Source organism: Monopterus albus, unplaced genomic scaffold, assembly GCF_001952655.1.
Source record: "Monopterus albus unplaced genomic scaffold, M_albus_1.0 scaffold96.1, whole genome shotgun sequence".
NCBI lineage: Eukaryota > Metazoa > Chordata > Actinopteri > Synbranchiformes > Synbranchidae > Monopterus > Monopterus albus.
The window spans coordinates 2,295,330-2,307,544 of NW_018127976.1; the positions used below are offsets into that span (position 1 = coordinate 2,295,330).

The 12,215-nt window shown below is 37.4% G+C and overlaps 1 long non-coding RNA gene across 1 annotated transcript in view; it reads right to left on the minus strand.

Moving 5' to 3' along the window:
• Positions 1-6: 6 nt before the first annotated feature.
• LOC109965123 (uncharacterized) overlaps positions 7-12,215 on the minus strand; it is an 18,227-nt gene continuing 6,018 nt past the window's right edge. Inside the window, exons 3-4 of the long non-coding RNA XR_002275594.1 lie at positions 630-732; positions 7-492 (exon numbers count right to left, since the gene is read on the minus strand). This is a non-coding gene — a long non-coding RNA (uncharacterized LOC109965123). The remainder of the gene's footprint in view (positions 493-629; positions 733-12,215) is intronic.

The window sequence follows — 12,215 nt, forward strand, 5'->3', positions numbered from 1 at the left end:
AAGATAAAATAACCAATTGTCAGACAGCTTACCCCTATGGCAAACGTTTTGACTTAGGACAGCATGTCCATTTCAAATACCTTTGCATGGGAAAGTCAGGTTTCCAATTTGGACAACACAGAAAAGGAGTTCGATAGTAATAGGGCAGTGACCAAGGCATCAATGCCCACATGTCATAAAGCTTCCCATGTGGCAAGAAAACAAATAGTACTGGTCCTACTTGATGGCACTTGCTGGTCTTGGTACTCTGTGATGACACTTCATGGTCCAAAGACTCATGAAACACCAAGAGAAATTGGAAATGTTTTGCCATGGGCTGGATTTTTGGTATACCAGGCTTACACACTGCAGCAAAAGGCCTCTGACAAATGGGAAACTTTCTGGTTGTCCATGTACATTGGGCTGGCACGTGATGGTCCTGGTACCCCAGGCTGATACTTGGTGGTCCTGGCACCTTGGGATCACTCTTGGTGGTCCTCACACTTGGTGATCCTAGTACAATGGGCAGAAAGTACAGAGGTTATATCAATAACTAACTAGTGGGAACCAGTGGGAACCTGGGGTTCCCATTTTGGTAAGTCCCTAAAATAAAAACTTATTTTTGATTCTTATTAAATTGCATTGCATACCAAATACTGTCCTTGAAGTCTGACCTGGTTCCATCTTCAGCATACTCTTGGAAGAAAATTGGACAGCAAAGGTTGCAGAGAGCCACTGACTGATGTTCCAAATCTATGTTTTGAAAGAGGATGAATGATTTTTCAGTGTCCATTCTAAAACAACACAGATACAAAGGCTATATCATTAACTAAGTGGTTAAAAGCACTACAGAATGTCACAGAGCTCCCTAAATATACTGTAAGTCCCAAGTGTCACAAAATTTTCCATATGGATGCTTGGTCAAAGATGCAACCCTGGGTTTTTGAGGGCCTATTTGTCACTGATTACAAACAGGAAACTCTTTGACACATCAAATTTCCAAATGTCAAAATTTCCCCAATGCACATGTTACTGTTTGTAACCAGAATTTCTCCCATATGTCCATCTTGGCCTTCAATGATGTATTGTTTGATTTATTGTTTATTTTCACTTTTAGGTTATCTAGTTTGACACACTGACACCTAGCCTTGAAGTCTGAACATCCTATTAGCTGGATGTGAGTTGAGGGGTCAAAGGTTGCGCTACAGCTATAGGCCTTCACAATAAATGTATTGGTTATTTAGGCTTGATAATTACTGGATTACATTTTTTTTTAAAATCTGCAACTTTATTTATTATTTTTTTCATTGAAATTTTGTGTACTTTACTTGCTACCCACCTGCATTCAGTCTATTTTTCACTCGTGTCCATACATGTGAATAAATATAAACATATTTTTTTACCCGTTACACTCCATACTTGTGCAGGACTCTGAAACAGAGTAACAGTTCTGTGATTTTATTTTATTTTTACTGATTTTGCTGTGATCACCTGTGCTGTGATTTTATAAATATTTATGCAGGATTAACAGTAACCATTGACCTGGAGAATGTAGCTACTAGAACAGGTAAATGATGTTCACTCCCTCATCCTCCACTTTGCACCAAAGCACACTGGGTTCTCCTTCCCTAGGTTGTATAGCAAGTAAATGTAAAAGTTAAAGAATGAGTGACGCTAAAACTAAAGCAGTCTATATACATGGGGTGGATAAAATATAATGTAATACCATTCACAGAAGCACAAACTAAATCCTTTGAAATTACCATACAGTTGAATCAACGCTGAAACAGTTTCAACATAAACTGAATATTATCACCATTGTAAAGGGAGGATTTATTGCAGGACTGTTGTACTAATATATATTATATTTGATGTATTCCTTTCTCACAATGTTCAGAATGTACTTTTAGCCATCCACAACACAAAAAATTGGTTATAAAGTAAATATACAAGCTATGAACTGTATGATATGTATACATGTATCTGTATAGTGATGATTATGATGATGATTAGGGGAATTCATAATCTTTTTCATCATGAGGGTGCCTCCAGTTTACAATTTATCTTGATGTATTGTAATTATGTCTTAGCTGTACTTTTTGCAACTTTACATTTGGAATGCGCAGTAATATATAGTGAAGATCAATAACCAACGAAATATTAAATGCTGGACTTTCAGCATCCTTATGTAGTTTATTACTCAACAAATGAATAGGTTATTTCTGCCATGAACATTATTGCTGCCAGTACTGGGACCCATATTTCTTATTGTAAAAACTTTCTGAATTGCTTTCTCTTCTGTGACATCACATCCAACAACGTATTTTAGGGTGGAATGAAAACTGCCTGTTCAGATGCAACTGATATCATTTTCCCCACAGTTCATTACCTGCAGTTTCCAAACTATAAGTTGATTTAGACGATGGACTATGGCCACTCAAGCAGAAAATAATGGCATTTAATGTGCTGTGTCTGTGGAGTAATGCTGTTTGGTATTCTATGATAAAGCCAAATGTTTTTGATTTCATTAAAGTTACTAAAAAGGCCAATGAATGTAGAATTTTAATAGTTTGTGTATTTACCTGAGTCTATATAGTGTGTCTATTGCATTTCATATTTTGTTACAACAGTAAGTAGATCTTGGTAAATGCTAGACACTCTTGGAAATGTCCACTGTCCAAGTTTTAAACTTGGGCTGTAACATTTTAATGTGATAAAAATGTTAAGAGGAGTGGCTGTATATCTGCTGTAATGTGCCACAATATAAACATATAAAGCAATCTCGGCCATTGACGAACAGGAAAATAACTGCATGTTGCAAATACAGCACAATATGTTTACCATTGTTTTCTACTGCATTATTAATTAACCTCATCTGTCTCACAGAAATGCCCAAAATGTCATTTATCTTGAGAAATAGCCACACTTTCCAGGACCTATAGATCACACAAATGCATCAGAACCATCTGCCCTCTGGCTGGACATTTTGACTGCGCTTTGTGATCAGATTGGTCATGACTAATCAGAATCATGTGTAAAAATAGGGTCAAAAGTTGTACTTGATTGAGACCTGAGAGTTTATCCATGCAATGTTGTGCTTTGTAGCAGTGCACATATGTTCATTAAATCCATTTTTTTTACAGTATGTGTAACACCACTGTTATAATTGTTCACAGATTTTACTCACACATTCTCAAAATGTTTTACAAGTACACATATTTTATGCACATCCTCACATTTTTTTACAAGTACACATCACTTTTTATAGGTTTCCAATTGTTAATTTACAACTACAGACTTACTTTCCAAGCTCAAAATCCTTGTGACTCTAATGTGAGCCCATAATTAATTAAGTATGTTGACTGGAGATTTTTGTCTAAAACCTTCTTCTTATGTTACAGAGTTGAGACCAATTAAACAATGTCCAGATGAACTGTGCTGCTGGAATACGAAGCTGCAATTTGATGAATGAGAGTCATATGAAGGAGACCTTCCTCACAAGCTGATGAAGTTATCAGATTATCTTCTTTGCTCTCTACTCCGTAGTTGTTTCTTCTCTGCTTTTTCCTTGTCATCTCCCTCTACATTTCAACTACAGAGTTTTAGTCTGACCACCTATGAGATGCATAGATCCTGTGACGACAGTCAGCATTCAAAAGAGGTGGCTCTAACTTTTTTATGTTCTTTATGTTTATAACAAGTATATGATGTGTAATATCGCATTTTTACTGTAGACTTAGCATCCTGAGATAACAAGCAGAATGTAGATAAGTAAAAGTTTATTTATATAGCACTTTTCTAATCCAGAGTTAGAAAGTGCTTAACTGAAGAGGGAATAATGATAATAAAATGAGTACCAATAAACAGTACAAAACACATAATCAGGCAATCAATTAAAGAAACAAAATATACAGTAAACAAAACAAAGTATCCAGAGTTAGAAAGTGTTTAACTGAAGAGGGAATAATGATAATAAAATGAGTACCAATAAACAGTACAAAACACATAATCAGGCAATCAGTTAAAGAAACAAAATATACAGTAAACAAAACAAAGTAATTATATACAAAGATAAGACATGAGTAATACAATAAAAATAATAAGCTAACCAATGCCCTGGTGAGACCCGGTATTAAATGCCTGCCTAAACAAATGGGTCTCAAAGAGCAATCAAAAGACATTACGGTCAGAGGCAGGGGTCTGGTGTTTTCAAGCTGCAACACAGTTATCACAGAATTTAGCTTTTCAGTTCCTGTTTAAACTTACATCTGCCTAGTTTGGCTTACTAAAACTTTTTTCCCCACGTCTCTCTTGCCAGATTCTCTTAATTGTCCAGGGTGAAATAAGGAGTCCTATAAGAGGCCAATAAGAAGCAATAAGAGTGTATTACAGGTTCTCATTGGGTCCCCTGTCCTTTATCTGGTTCGGTGGTGTTGAAAACTGGATCGAGAGCTCTTCTCTCTTCTCCAGCTGTGTGTTTCAAAATGGCTTGAGACTGTTGTGAGTTCTCTTTAGTCCGTGCCTCGTTCATATGCTCTGCTTGAGCTAAATCCCTTTCAGCTGGGTGATGAGGTGATGTACAAAGGCATTTGCCTCTGGTTTTGGTTCTGGGGGCTGGGACTCCTCTGGCCTTTGGTGTGGATGTTTCCTCTGTGGTGAGCCTCTGCTCGCAAGTGTTGAAAACTCAAACTGTCATGGTGTGGGGCAGACATATTCACCTAGATGATGACTGATAGTAGGGTTCACATTTCAGAGCAACGGAGCTTTGAAGTGTGGTTCTTCTTCCATGTCCAGATTATTTCTGGAGTCATAGTATGCACAGTGGAGGTACATACAGTACTGTGGTGTTTCTTGTCTGTCCTGCTTAATGTCTAGAGCAGATATGAGGTTTTGTTCATCTTCTGATTGTCCATGTTCCCTTATGAGCACTTGGCATAGCAGCTGGTAGTCGGCCCTGATATAGTTGTTGAAGGAAACGTCATACCTCGGAGCTGAAAGTCACTCTCATGAGGTGAAACTTGTCCCCTGCTGTGGCTTGTTCTAGCCTCTGCCTGTGGAAGCTGATGTCTTGCAGGTATGCATGACTGTCATTGCCCTCAAAGACAAAGGGACTCATGCTGCACAACACTTTATTCAGGTCTGTAGTGGATATTCCATGCTGATGCAGGCTCTGACTCTTAAGGCTGCTGGTGTGGCTCTCCTATAGGGTGATGTTTTTTTGATGTGGAGACATGTTGGCTGTAAGAGATTACCACACACACACCAACATGTAGGTGCTTACTTTGTATGGCACAGTTACAAAAAGCTTTACTCTTTATTGATGCTGGTCAAACTGTTCTACCAGGTCTGGCAACACTATTAAGGGGTACTGTCCATACATTTTTGGGTCTAGGTAACAATTAATAGCACTACACTTGTCATCACCATGTTATGGGGAAAATGATTTACCTTTGATTTTACTGCTAAGGTCTGGATCTAGCATTCACAGGCTGCTGCTGTGTGTGTGTGTGTGGGGGGGGGGGGGGGGCGCGGCTTCTATGCTATGGTGAGCAGGGAAGCAACCAAAAGAGAGAGTGAAAGAGAGAGGACAGACTGCAGCAAAAGATTGTTATTAATTGAATAGCAAGGACACAGTGGAATGAATGACTCTTCTACCTGCTAGAATCCAACTTCAAACTCTTAAGCTGGTTTACCTGCTATTTCAAACATTTAGACAATTAAAAAGGGCAGTTGTTGACCTTGTTATTTGCCAGTTGAACATAATTCAGCATGCAACTGCAAAATTGGTAGCATGGTTTTAAGCTGGGTTACAGTAAATCAGTTTAAGAAGTTACAGGAAGCCACATTTTTTGTGGAGTGACTAACTGCCATGAGTGTCTGTCGATTTCTGTTGTTAGTTTCTAATAGAATCTATTCTGTCCCTAGTAGCTCTACACACAGTTGAAACAGACTAGAACATCAAACTGATGCAAATAAGGTGGGTGCCTATACAATTTAAGAGAACAGGGAACCTCACCTGAATCTCTCTTTACATTTACTTTGCTCTGTAACTGAGATTCTTGTCACATACTGTACAAATCACAATTGCAATTAACTATTGCACAGAGATGTCTGGTTTAACACAAAGGTCCCATAGAGACAAATTACATCCCTAGCTATTTGTCTTGGCTCTGAGGTCTGACTGGTTTATTTCTGAATAATGGGATAAGTGAAGTAAACTGTAGAACCTTTGTGGTATCACTGCAGGAGGAAAAGATGATATATACAAAAATCTTTCATTAGAAAGAGTTAGAATTAAATAATTCCTTAAAATTAGGCTGTGCTCCTCTTTAGTCTGTGATTTAAAGAAATCAGGTCTAATTGTCATAATATAACTTGGGGTCTAACTTATAAGAGTTGAGGTTCAATTATGAATGAACAATCGCTCCCTGACCATCAGCGTAAGAGTGCACTATCACATTCAGTAATAGGTTACTGCTGGCACATCTGTCCAAGCTGCCTAGCTTTACTGACCACTATTTAAAGATTAAATCGGGCCCTCAGTGAAGCTTTGAGGTTGTGTTGTTTTGGCAGATGCATAGTGCAAAGAGTTAAACAAAGGAATGGAGTCTGGTTGCCCTAAACTAATAAATACATAACTTTTCTCAAATCTACAAGCCTGGTTGAAACTAACATTGGAGCAGCAAACCAAGCCACATCTAGCTGCACACAGTAAATCCAGTAACAACTAGAGTCTACACTTATTTTAACAATGTATACAATGTCAAGGGGAGCAATACAGTGCCATATTAATGAACTAGAGACCACAGTACACAGTGCATTCAAGCTGTATATTAAAGGATGGCCCAGGGCTGAAGAGATGGGGACCGTTGCCCAAATTTGCCTCGATGTGTGCACACAGTACACTACAGTTATTAGGTGTAGATTTTTCCCATTCCGTGTCCCTCTGGACAGTGACTGTTAGCCTTGGGTCTGTTTACTGTACATCTGCTTTATGACAATTAGTAGTCAATTATTTACAGCCTGTGGCTCACTGTGCGAGTCCTATTCAATAATGTTTCTGACTTGACTCCAGGATCACACTCACTTTAAGCAACAGAACAGTAGCAAACAGAATATAACATCTAAACTTGATACAAGTGCTTGTTGTGCTTGCAAATCGATTTACACCTTACCCGGATTCTCCGCCATTACAAAATGTGTGAAACCGACAAACACATATGAACATTAAACTACAACTTTTGCTCAGAATGAAGTACATATGTCCTTGTGATCTACCAAAAATGCAGGATAGTCTGAATTTCATGGAAACACGTCTCTTTAATAAACTGAATGTTTCAGGCCAAGTGATTGAGGTGCAATCGCAAACAAGTTTGATTTGATTACACACATTTACTGTATTTCTAACACTACAGTGATAAACACTACAACTAACACAAAACAAAGATATAAAAGGAAAAAAGATTAAAAATACAAGGCTATAAGGAATGAATACATCAATAGCAGACTTCAAATCTACTTTGGAAATGGAATGAAAGGCAACAACAGATGAAATGATGGAGAAGCAGCAAGTTAAAGCTCAGAATACTAAATCTAAAGTCAGACATACAATATTAGAAATCATGTACTTGTTATGAGACCATGTTCAGTCAAAAGAGTAACAGCTTTCTGAAGTAAAGCCACCTCCCCATTGAGAACAGGAGACCGCTGCCCCCAAAAGGACTCTGCATCCTCATGGCTGGCAAGAATGCATCTGGTGGGTGGTCAGAGCAAAACTCTGGAGTATAAAGGAAGAAACAACAAGGAAAACAGGAAGCAAAAACAAAGGAGTAGAGGGTTCAGAAGATTCTCTAAAAAGCTTCAGAATGCAATCCTGTGAGGGAGCTGTCCTCCCTCAGAACCTATCAAACTGGCCCACTCAGCTGCTGGGAGCCGAGGGTGGTGGGTGGGGATGTCTGCTTGTCCGCTATGAAACTTGGGGGTGTTAAGTTTAAATTTCTCACTTAATAGTTATTAAAATAAGTTTCATCAGTTGTCTTTGTGTAACATTATTTAATGCATAATTCTGCTACATTGTGTAGGTACCCTTGCATTCCCACAAGTTTATGTAATTGTTGGCAAATTGGTATAGAAATAAATTAAAAGAATAAAAAATTTAAAAAAAACAACAAAGAAATGCTCTTGACCCAACCAATGATTCACAAAAAGCACTGATCACAGCCCTGGCTTTTTAGAAGAAGAGATATCTGTTTAAAACCTGTCTATCTGTCTGACCTATCTTGAAAACTTTAATTAGGGACCAAACACAAAGTTACTATCTGTGTCTGTGATTTTATAAGTCAATCAATCAGTCAATCAATCAATCGCATCTTACCCCTGAAGTGTGTGGCCTGATATAAGCTGTTGCTGGAAATTGTCTAAATTGCTTCAATTTCTGTAAAACTGCTTATTATTCCTGTTTGTGCTTATGTTCACAAAATAACTTGATATCTGAAACATTCTTAAATTTAACAAAATAACTTGATATCTGAAACATTCTTAAACTTAAAAGTTAAATGTAAATGTAAATTGTTTTAAATAAATTTAAACTGGTCATCTGGGTTTAAATTAATTACATGAAGGGATAATTGATCATACCTCTTTGCTCCTTTTTGCACGATCCATCAAAAAACTGGAGGGTTCTTTTCTGTTGTTGCTGGGGGGTTTTTTTTGTTTGTTTGTTTGTTTGTTTGTTTTTTTGCAAAATGCCCGGTTGCACCACATACAAACAGCTGTTTGCAGTATAACTATGGCTGTACCCATAATAATAAAGTGGATTACTGCTGATACAGAGGAAGAAGAACGTATCTGAGGAGCTCAGGAGCACCTCTTTTTTTTTAATCATTTCAACGCAGATCATCTTCACCAGTAGTGCATTACATCTGTTCTGACTGCTGCTCTGATTTGACAGGGTTATGATGAGAAGTGGTGAAGTTTTGAGTTCATATTTGTGAATCGATGAGTGAATGAATGAACAAACAAATAATTTAATGTTTTCCACATTTCCAAATTATTTTCTTTCGGCTGCATATCTAACCAAATTGATTCCACTTCTCCATACTTTAGCAATGAAGCTGATTAATAACAACAATGTACTAGATGATGGCTTTCTGGCTAAGAATGTACTTTCAGTTTACGTTGACTAAAATCCAGAGTTTGTCGGGCTGCGAAACACCAGCACAGGTGGGGGTGTATGATGACTTATCATCTGTGTTCACATCGTTTTGGGTTATTCAGTTTAACTGAACGCATTGCAAGGACAGAATGCTTGTCATATTCATGTTTTTCTCTTTTCTGTGTAAGCAGCCTAGAGCAGTGGAGGTGGAGAGGAGCTGTGATATTAAAGAGGAGTGGAGGGTGGGATCAAGAGGGCTGTCTACTGAGGATCGGACTCCCCATTCAATCTGTGCAATCTCCACGACAGGGAGAAATAGATTGCTTTTAAAATAGATTGCACAGCTTTCTGTCTTGAAGTCACTGATATGAATACATTTTATAGTGGTCCTTGTTTAAATGAGTGTGTATTTGACAGCATAGATACCTACTCTGTATCCTACAAGGATACAGTACTCTTATAGTATAGTATATAATCAGAACTTAATCGCATGGCTTTTGTGTATAAAGCCGAGGTGTTTACTGACGATTTGTCAAGTACCTTTGGAGTTTCATTCCGACACGAGGGGGATAACGCTGTTCGCTATTTTCATGCGTCAGTATAAGACGCCTAAAGGGTACTTGAAAAAGCACCAATATTTGACACACTGGGATGAGAAAGTGTTGCAATAAGAGAGATAGAGCACAGTTATTAATTGCATTGTATTTTGTGTCTATAAACACCAGCCAGTCCTTCACTAAAGTCAACAATAAGCTAGAGGTAGAAAGAAGGGATAAGAGAAGGGAAAGGAAAAGCAAAACAGTGGGTAAGTCTGTGTGCTTGTGTGTAAGGGACAGAGAAAATGGGGACATGAAGCACATTTCACAGTTCTTAATACTGCATACAGGGCTTTTTAGCAGAAACCACATTATACTGCTGGTTCTTGGGCAGATTGGGCAAAGCGGTCAGAGTAAATGGGGCTGGGGGGGTCATCATAATCCAGTAAGGGGAAGAGAGTGACTCAGGAGACACTAACACTTCAGTATGTACAATCCCTCAATATTCCATCTGTTTCTCCTGCTGATGTCCTTAGTGTTATCATCACTGAGCATCATGCTGCACTTTCTTTACAGCACAGGGTAAATGTTTTGGTTTGCAATGAGAAGAGAAAAAAATCAGCACTCTATAATTGTTTACTATATATGATATATATTGTCATCAAATCCCAAGGTAAGACCAAATCAAAATGAATTAATCTGTCGCATTACTTTCTGACATCCTTACCAGTAGATGGAATGGGTAGTACACTACTAAATAACTTTGACAAATATACAATTTGTGAATGTTTTGCAAACATATTTAGTATTTAGTGAATATTTCTTTGTTATATTAATAATGCTGTTACAAAGTGGTAGTACATACCGTACATTCTTGGTAGGACACAGGATTTATCTGTGGATGTTGCCCCAACCCCACTGGTTCATACTGAAAATGTAAATCTTTTAAAAAGCTTCAGCATCTGATTAATCCACATTTGGTTTTATAATGAATATTTGGGACAGCAGGCCAGTGTATGGAAGTGTGTTTTAAATCATTGGTATTTGATGTGATTTATATATATATATATATACTAAAGATGGTTTTAATAAACATTTTGAAATAGTTTTATAGTTTATATATTAAAAAGTCATTCAGTAAAAATAAAAACAGGATTTTAGACTGTAAAATGCTTTTCTCTTTACTGCATTGTTTACAGCTTTTACCCACTCATGCATGCTCTGCTGCATTAAACCCAGCTGCAGTCTGCAGAGAGAGCAAAGTAAAGATGATGCATAATTAATCGGTACAAAAGCTGAATATTTCCTGTGGCGTTTCTAATGAGCGCAGGCCCTATCCTTCTCATCATTACAGTCAATTTTCCTTAATAGTGTGCTTAATAAGTAATGAGTGGCCTGAAAACAACTCAAACCAAGAGCTGCAAAGCCTTCTTCATAATGCCACTAACACATTATAAGATTCACAAAGAAATATATTTGAATTTTTTTTTGACCAAAACCGAATTATTTTAAAAAAACATAATTTCCCTTAACAAAAAAAAAAAATCTGCTGTTATGACTGGATAGACTGGCAACCTGTCCAGGGTGTACCCTGCTTCTTGCCCAGTATCAGCTGGGATTGGCTCCAGCGCCCCCAGGAACCTGTTCAGGATAAACACTATAGATAATGGATGGATGGAATTATGACTGGATTTTTTAATGTGTTTATTTATTGTTAAAAAATATCTTATTAAATTGTCTGGTTTTAATGAAAACAGTTGATTGTGTTGATATACTGGGGTGTGTGCATTTTTAGTACAGCTGAGTTAGTTTTGGGATCTTAATTAAAGTAGTTTTAACAGGATTATAGGAGATAAAATGTACTAAGATGTTTGGGGTGTTTGCTGGCTAAACTAAATTGGATGTAATATGGTAATCTGCTGTGTGATGGTAAGAGGATATAGAAAACCACTGACAGTAGATTAGTTAACTGGTGTGATTAACAGTGGTGTTGAGCTCTGGATTTTGTATTAGTTGTGGGGATTCACATCATCATTTGCATAATTTACCTCCACAGGAACTGTAGGATTCTTCATGTATATTTTACCACTGCTCCTGAACCAGTAACTGAACTAACTGATAGAAATTTAACAAAAACGACCATCAAGCTATTAATTGTGTGAAAAACCTATTTTTATGTTATTTTATATATTACTTAATTATGCTTCACTACATGTTCACCCAATGCCCCCTATCTTGTCCTCATGATGAGCCAGGAGCTTACAATATATTATATACATATGGAATGGGAATGTCCAAGCATGGTGGAGCTCTGAAAGTCCTTTGTCAGAGTCTGTTACTAAATGATGGCAACCAGTTTGGAACTCTTCCAAAGCAACTGTATGACACATTAAAAAAAAGAAAGAAATAGTGTAAATGGAATTCATTTAATGCTCTGCAGGAAAAAACTAATGACCAAAAAAAAAACAAACCTATAACAAAAAACTATATATATAGTATGTAATAACATGGAGCTAGCCCCTTGCCAGCCCTCGATGTCTGGCTGG